General features: G+C 35.4%; 1 long non-coding RNA gene across 1 annotated transcript; it reads left to right on the top strand.

Annotated features, from left to right (window-relative positions):
• Positions 1-2,840: 2,840 nt before the first annotated feature.
• Positions 2,841-7,118, top strand: LOC112139307. The gene is made up of 3 exons (XR_002917964.2): positions 2,841-3,050; positions 4,094-4,164; positions 6,038-7,118. It is a non-coding gene; the product is annotated as an uncharacterized LOC112139307 (long non-coding RNA).
• The last annotated feature ends 284 nt before the right edge of the window (positions 7,119-7,402 follow it).

Raw genomic sequence — 7,402 nt, 5'->3', positions numbered from 1 at the left:
TGAAAATCCAGCATTGGATCTAAAACAGTTGAACACCAGTCCCCTCCCAGAAAAGAAAGAAATCACCACAAATTCAAGCTCCTTTCAAAACACAGCAAATATTCAGCGCAGAAACTCATTTTAGACCACACAGACAGAACTGAAACTGAAATACAGAACAGAGGAAACTTAAGAATAATCGGGATCAATTTTTCTTAGATTCATATTAAAGTTAATACAAATTTACTCCTGAAAGCTGATCAGAAGTTTTCAAACAAATAGTTAAATATCTATACATCTTTCTTTATTGTCAGTAACTGCATTTATTTGTTTAATAGTTATTCGTTTGGTAATGCTTTTTATTATTTTTAATCATATATTTGAGTCTTAGTTTTCACTTATATTATATTTCTCATCTTTCTTAATGGTTTTTATTTGTAAATGGATTTTGTTCTGCACCGTGCACGCCCATCTTATAAAAATTACCTCATGTTCTCTAAATTTAGGATATTAGGGTTGTTTTTAACATAGACTGATATTTTGTACAGCTCTGATGATAATCAATACTTTAAAGTTTCAGGATGTTATTTTTTAATTCTTATATTTTCTGAATAATGGCTTTGAAAGAAACATTTTTGCTTTTAATTGATGATTGTAACACTAAGAAACCACGAGGGGTCACTGTAATCTGATTAATCATAATGAAAATTAAAGGACAGAAAAATATAAGTCCTTTTAACGTTCAATATATTGAAATGATGATAAAGCTCTGACTTCTTATTCATTATTAAGATGGTTAAATGATCCAGAGCGAATAGACTCATTTTTTTGTCTTTTTATCAGTGCAACTTCATGCAAACAAAAGGGTGAGAAATTAATCAACTGCACGAGTCTCACGCTCAATGTGTGAGAGTTTCCCTGTTAAAAGTTTGAAATATATGTTTTTGTTCAGTGGTTTCTAAAATGAGTTTCCATCTGGTTGTAGTTTAAAGCAGGAACATATTTTGAAAGATAAATAGTCTTCATGGTCTTGATAACAGATTTTTTAAAATCATAATAATTTGATGTTAATGATAATTCATTGGTATATATTACTGTATTGGCCCTTTCCTATCTGCTGCTATAGACAGAGACATTATGCATTGAGTCACGTCAGCAGTACGCAGCTGCTTCAATGGAGGACAGGGAGACATCAACCACAAAAATAGGGCTATTTCCCTCATTTCTTCACCAATTATTATAAAATATGGCTCGAAATAAAGCTTAGAAAATGATTGACCCTATGGTATATTTAAGTATTTACTACCTATAAAAATTAATCTTTAAATAAATTAAGAATTTCTCATTTTACTGCTAGAAGTAAGGCCTTACTGTCAATTTAACATCTTCTAAATATCCGTGATTTTTAATTTTGCCTCTGTGCTAAAATATATATCAAGCATGTAAATGATTTTTACCCAAGACCAGAAAGGAGGGAGATTGATAAAGTTTAATAGAAATAAATGACAAAGTTTAGCAAGTCCTTTCCCTATTAAAAACACCTCAAAGCACTAAAAAAAAAAAAACACCCTTCACCACATTTTCAAAAGAAACTACTACTTTTGTTATTTTGGATTACATACATGATAAATACACCTCAATTGCATTTAAAATATCCCTTCAAATAGACAATTTCATAGTATTTTGAGAATAAGGCTCCAGCTAGCATCTTTAGCTGACAAAAGAAATATTTTTTTTAACTTAAGAACATGGATGATAAAATCAAATGCACCTGCCAAAACACAGTGACAATATCTATAAATGGTGAGGCGGGTTAAAGTTTTGGGCCGCAGCTCCTTCCATAACAACTGCTCTGTTGTGTTTATGTCACTGAGCAGAAAGTGAACGCTGTATTTTCTAGCTGGACTTTCTCCGGTCTGTGAGACTAAGAAAGAAGCTCAACACTGATTTAGAAAATTATGTGGAAACTCACTTACACTTTCTTACCAAAAAAAAAGGTCAGACTGACAGCAAGATTTAGGCTCTTAAAGTAGCTAGCGACGTGCTACTTTGACTTAATGCAGCAATGTGCATGGCTGAACATTATGTGTTGGCCACATGAATTTACATAAGTTTTTGTGCTTGTTGCACATAAATACGTGTGAATAACATCAGCCGTGTTTTAAAACATGAAGCATTAATAAAAACATACTTCAAAGAACCAAACTAGCATGCTACTCGCGAGTTGCTAGCACCCACTTTAGCAGACAGTTCAAGGTTCTCAGCCTGATTTCTTTCTATTAAAATGTGATTCCTGTCCTGTGATGATTCCTCTCCATCGGATTATTTTGTTGTCAAGGTTTTTGAAGTCGATTGCAAAACATTGTGTCTCCTTTTGTGGTTCTTCTCTTACTTATTCAGACCTCCTCCATTCATCTTTCAGGAAGACTCGGTGCATAGTAATGCTGCACGTCTGTCACGCCGTATGTCACGTGATTTTCAATCCAGTAATATATATCAATGATGATAACACAAATAAAAAGTGTACAGGATTGTGTCAATTTTACTTTATTTCTCAAATACTGCACTATGACCACTGGAGGGCACTTTACATACACTAAATGCCGTAATGATGCTTTTTTGGGGGGGCAGGTCACCAAAGTCAGATAAAAATTGATATAACTGGACAATAATTGGCATTACTGAAAAATGTTTATAAATGTGTAAAATATGTAATGAACATATCAAATTATGTGTACATGGTGCACTCAAAAAAATGAACTATGGCTATTCCTACTTTTACTGAAGTGCATTTTCTTATTTTTACTTAACTTTTTTGATTTCCCACCCATTTTTAAAATCCTTGTGTAAATGTTAATGAATACATTTAATATTTTGCAATACACAAAGATGTTGACAAGGGATTACGCAACACTCTTGAGTAAACTCCTAAAAATTTTGATCCTCGTGGGATTCCGTAGCTGACTTGGTAGTTTCGCGGTCAAACTTGACCAAACCACGCACGCGCTGAAGACGTTACCGCGGTGGGGAGACTTCACTGAGGTTATCGTCGCCGTCTTTCACAGTTATTGGTAAGTAAACTCCGTCTTTTCTCTTAAAAGTATTTTTTGTCGTTACATATCTCAATATTTTAATGTTCAAGAGCATATTAGGGGCTCTAAGTGGAACGAATAGTTTGCGTTTGTCAACCATTTTGTTTTGCCAACGGTCAGTATGAGCGCGAACTACTGGACAACGAAAAAAAAGTATAGTAATCTAAATATTGAACGTTTTTTGTAAGAAATCTGAACTTTTGTTGCATTTTCTTGTAGTGTCATGGTGACGAACGTGGAGGAGGTGTGTGATCCGCTAGTAGACTGTGAGAGCTGTGGCGGTTTTCTTCTATGGGCAATGTTAGTTGTCGCCCAGGGCTGGGCGCACATTTCTCATCCCGCTTGTTTTGTTGGACAAAACCGCAAATTTTCACGTAAAGTTGCAAGTCTCAACTTGTTTCAATTAGCGTATTTGAGAGCCCCCAGGCAGGCAGCGCCGTGCAGATTGCCTGGATTGTGGTGCATGCTAGTATGCGTGGTTGAGATTACCAAAGCCGACATAACGCTGCGCAGATTTCCTGCAGCGCGGTGTATGCTTGTTAGTTTTTGTCACCGATGTGACAAAGCTCAAACTGATGCATGCTAAGTGTGAAGTAACTTGCACACTACATCTTAATTTTAAAGTCAGCTATACAAGTATATTTTACTTTTATGATTAATAACGTAACATAAGTATTCTATTTTGTTCCTACGTTTTTATGTAGGGAGGCTTTGAGTATTTAGGGGCAGGGCTTTAATGGTGTGGGTCCAGTGTGAATATAACCCCGAGATGGGGGACCACTGTGTACACTGAGCGCATGCAAACGATTATATTTACATCAAACTATAGCTAAATTACATGTTTTTAGCTGCAGTAAAGTTTACATGAATGAATTACTCAGTGCAATTGCATATGGCAAGCTGCAGATTTTGAGAATCTAATTTCACATAGAAGCACTATAAAATAAGAAGAATTTTATTTAATATATTTAAAATGCTATTGAAAATTCTGTGTCTTACGCGCTGTTCTTTTCTTCCCACAGATGTGTTGATGTGGCGTTGTAAGTTGTGTCAGAAAGTGGTGTCAACAAGGGCTTTTTTTCAGGCACTACAGGTTAGTCCATGTTTCTAGAAGTCTATATCCATGTGCATATTCTCATTGCCCTTGTAGTTTTAAAAATTTAAATACTCTTTACAGTCATACAAGTAGATTCCATCCACAAAAAATAACAGAAAACAGTTGCAACATTTAGCTGCCATTTGTGTCCTTTTACTGGTCTCGCTGCGGACAAAGAATTTTTTTTTCTCACATTAGCTCTCATCTAAAGAGTAGTGAGACCGTGCATTGCATGTTTAAGGGTTTCTCTTACCAAACAAAGGTGTATGGTACATTTAAATCACATAAAAGCCGGAAACACCGTTCATACACTGTAGAAGACTTTAAATCAGGGATTGTGAACACAGCTGAAAGCCAAACTTCAGCTTGTTTTGCTACAGACAAAATTCTTGCAGATGAAAGCATTGCACATTTTGATGATGCTGAAGCCACTGACATAGAGTGTAAAGACAGATAGTATAGAGTTGAAGTTGGACTATCTTTTACTAAAACTTGAAAACTACTACCACATTCCCAGTGTTGCAATCAATGAACTGCTTTCTGACCTTCATTATTTGATCTCCTCTGCTTTTGAATCTATATCAAAAAACGTATGATAATAATAACTTAATAAACTCAAATGAACGCTGATCATCATTAGTTCTGTGGATAAATTGAGGGTTGTGTAGGTATGGGGGCGGAGCTTGCAGCACAGACTTCCTGGGGGAAGCTGTTGGCATTGATCTTTCGTCAGCACGTTTCCACCCACTCTTTGTTGTGGGTATGGGAGGGGCTGCTGCAGATAGTGCAAGTTTTTAGAGGATTACTCTTAAATGCATGAATGGATCAAAATGCCACTTTGGGGTTCTTTATAATGAGGAAGGAACAGTAAAATGCATTTAAAACCTCAAAGTAGAATTTTCATGGTAGGGCCCCTTTTAAAGCCGAATGTGAAATGTATGCCGAATGTGCTGCATGACTTACCAGAAGTAAACAAATCTTCGCAATAAAATGTTGGTGAAGATTCTTGTTTTCAAAGTAAGACTAGCAAGTACTTCTTTATCCGTTCAAAAATTGAGACCAAAAGAAAAAAAACCATTTGTTTAAACTTGGAGCTTTAGCTCCAGTGTTAATATTGTTATAACTCTTCAACAGTTGGTATAAATAATGTAATTCTAGCCAAATTTTGTGCAAAAATGTGTTTTTCTACTCAGAAACATGAAACTGTTGTGCACATTAATATTTCCCATGAAGTGTTTTTTACAAATTCAGTTTAAATATCTTTGATTCTTGAAACAAATGTGAAGGCTGCTGTATATCAGCCAGATCTGTTCTCATTTGATTTATTTTGCTGCACTTAAATGTTTGTTTCTCAAATGTGACTATTCAGTTATCTGTTACTTAAAACCGTCAGAAAAGAAAGCTATGACAGTTTTTCAGAGAATACCTGAAAGTATATGCTGATGTATATCATCGTGACCTAAAATATTTTTTATTGTGATATCAGTTTTTTCCATATCGCCCATCACTTGTTCAAACATTCTCAACGGTCTGCTCTCAGTCCAACACTAATAATGTTCTTTTTGTCTCTATGCCCACAAGCACGCTTCCTCTCTCCTTTTTTGACAAACTGTTGTCTAATTTCTACCGGCACCCTGTTGGTGAACACCACCAATGACAGTCTTTATTAACTAATCCAGTTTATGAATATCATAGGGTCTGATTCGGATATTTTTTTGGCAAATATTTTATGAGTTATGCTCTTCCTGAAACAACCCTCTGTATTTACCCGGGCTTGGGACCAGTTCAATGAGACCCTGGCTTGGTTCCCCTTGTTGTTGCATTACATCCCATTTTACCCCCAATTTATAAATAATTTTTATTGTTTTAGATGGACTCCATTGATGGAAGAAGATGTTGTATCCTGAAGGCCCTTGCCGTTTATCTCAGTGAAGACCCAAGCAACATTTTCAAAGAGTACATGGTAAGTGTATTGAATGAAATGTTAGTAAATGAGAGGGAAATTACAAGATGATTTTAAATGACTAATGGTTTTGGATAAATGTAAGTATAGTGTGGTAAATAATTTGTCCAGCACATTTTATTCATATTTGTACAAGTTTGAAAATATTTTTCTACTCATACTAGAAAATTCATTGATGTTGGAGACAACATTACACATGATGACCAATTGAAGAGGGGGGGCAACTTATTAATACTTTTGTGCATAAATTAGACACCAGTGCTGCCTTTGGAAGGGGTACGATTTAATAATGTACTGCTCTTAGGCCCGATCCGAATACTATCCCTTCTCACTCCTCCTTAGCCCTCCGCCTTCGTTTATCCCTCCGTGCTTGCTCCAAACTGAGGGTGGTAAAAAATATTTCCGACGTGAGTTTCGTTCAGTGACGTCATCCAAATCACCGGTAAGCTAGCATTAGCGCGGAGCTTCCAGCGGTTGAATATACATTACAACAGCAGTTTTATACATTTAAAAAGGTCACACTGTAACATAAAGTTATTACTTGCGTTTAAATGTAAACTTCTGTGGTTCAGAGCGTACCAAAGTGAAGAAAAGCGCTTCGTAGCGCGGCACGGTTTACTCTCGCGATAGCGGACTTTCGGCCCCACTGTTTGGAGTGTGTAGCATAAAAAATAATAATTCCGGACACAACTTTGACTTCAACTGCCACTTCAAATCAAGGGGGAGGGCTAAGGGGAAGGGAGAAGGGGAGTATTCGGATCGGGCCTTAGTCTACTCTGAACTGTTGTGGGTTTTGATGACCACAATCATAACAATGTAGACTTTAGTACTAGGTTTATGATAACAAAGACTGTCTCGTTGTTGCAATATAAATTGAATAAATCTGAAATTGTATGAATATAATGTCATATTCAAAATAGTTGTACATTTACAGTTTTGGCATTCTCTAACCATTTTAAACCTTTTTAAGTTTTTTAATGTACCTACTTTAAAAAAAATCATTTAGTAACAATACATATCAACAGAATAATACTATATAAACATAAAAACAGTTAATAAATTAAAAGTAGCAGAAAGAAGAAAACTTGTATTATATGCCCCATTACTAAATCAACTAAATTAAATGAAAATGTCTCAAACAGTGATAATGAGGATGAAATTTACATAGGTATATATAAACAAAAATACATACACATTTGCATAAACGGTTGTCTAAACAAAACCTCAATTTACCTACACTAGGTTCAGCGGCATTAACTGCACAAGTTTTGT

This window comes from Oryzias melastigma, unplaced genomic scaffold (assembly GCF_002922805.2).
Source record: "Oryzias melastigma strain HK-1 unplaced genomic scaffold, ASM292280v2 sc00787, whole genome shotgun sequence".
NCBI lineage: Eukaryota > Metazoa > Chordata > Actinopteri > Beloniformes > Adrianichthyidae > Oryzias > Oryzias melastigma.
Note: the sequence above shows the minus strand (reverse complement) of the source record. Positions and strands in the feature narration are given on the sequence as shown.